This window comes from Nannospalax galili, unplaced genomic scaffold, assembly GCF_000622305.1.
Source record: "Nannospalax galili isolate Female #2095 unplaced genomic scaffold, S.galili_v1.0 scaffold95, whole genome shotgun sequence".
NCBI lineage: Eukaryota > Metazoa > Chordata > Mammalia > Rodentia > Spalacidae > Nannospalax > Nannospalax galili.
The window spans coordinates 5,839,841-5,840,266 of record NW_008342393.1 but is presented as its reverse complement, the minus strand read 5'-3'; positions in this window follow the sequence as shown (position 1 = coordinate 5,840,266).

Sequence of the window (426 nt, the reverse complement as noted above, 5' to 3'; positions counted from 1 at the left end):
GCACATCGTAGTAAAAACACTACACGCACAAAACAAAGAGAAAATTCTGAAAGCTGCAAAAGAGAAACAAGTCACATATAAAGGAAAACCCATTAGGATTACAGCTGACTTTTCAATGCAAGCTTTGAAAGCCAGAAGAGCCTGGACCAAAGTATTCCCAGTGTTAAATGACCACAGATGCCAACCCAGATTACTATATGCAGCCAAAATGTCTATTATAGTTGAAGGGGAAAGAAAAATCTTCTATGACATAAATAGGCTGAAGGAGTTCATGTCCACAAAACAAGCCCTTCAAAGAGTTCTGGAAGCAATACAAAGAGCTGAAGAAAACAACTACACCCAAGCTGTTGTGGAAAGAAATTCAATGGAGGTATAACTGTGGAAAAGTACAGCTATATCAAGAATGTAAACAGAAATAAAAATGAC